Raw genomic sequence first — 709 nt, forward strand, 5'->3', positions numbered from 1 at the left:
TTGTCAATATTCCTTTAGATAAGATTGGGGTCTGCTGTTCATTTTCCCAGTTCTATGCTGGGTTACTATCTGGGAGTCCCTTGGGCCAGCATGGCCAACAACTCAAAAGAAGGTATCTCCTATCTGGCATCGTTGCTTGTTATGTAGCCTTTACCTATGCATATGGACTCAAAAAATTATATGGGCCCCTTTAATCTTCGGTTATACTTTCCTTTTGGGTGTTTAAGGCCATACAGTTGGCCCAGATAAACCAATTTATTTTTACTCTTAAGGTTGTTTGAGGATCTGTTCCTCAGGGGTCACATGGGCTTGGGAGGAGCCCCTGGCTTATGTGAAGGTAAGCAAAGGTGCTGCTCGACCATGGCTGGCTTCGCTTGGAAACATGGAGGAAATGATTCCTCTGTGTTGACTCCTCTTTGTAGACTGGACACTGGTTCAAGTCCTCTGGTGGGGTCTCCTTGGCCTTCTTGATCAAGAGGACAGGTGACCCATCACAATGACAGGACATTTTGAGAGATGCTCATACTCCCCTGAAACTAGTCAACCTAGGAGGGCAGGGAACAAAAACTGTCTTTATGTCCCTCTGACCAAATTAGTGTAGGCCTCAAAGTATGTCTGTTAAACATGAAAGAAGGTTAGTTCCACCAGTCTGGTACTTTTAATTACCATGTGCCATGTAGATAAATCTTGGGCAAAGACCAATTGTTCT

The sequence above is a fragment of the Nannospalax galili genome, unplaced genomic scaffold (assembly GCF_000622305.1).
Source record: "Nannospalax galili isolate Female #2095 unplaced genomic scaffold, S.galili_v1.0 scaffold591, whole genome shotgun sequence".
Lineage (NCBI taxonomy): Eukaryota > Metazoa > Chordata > Mammalia > Rodentia > Spalacidae > Nannospalax > Nannospalax galili.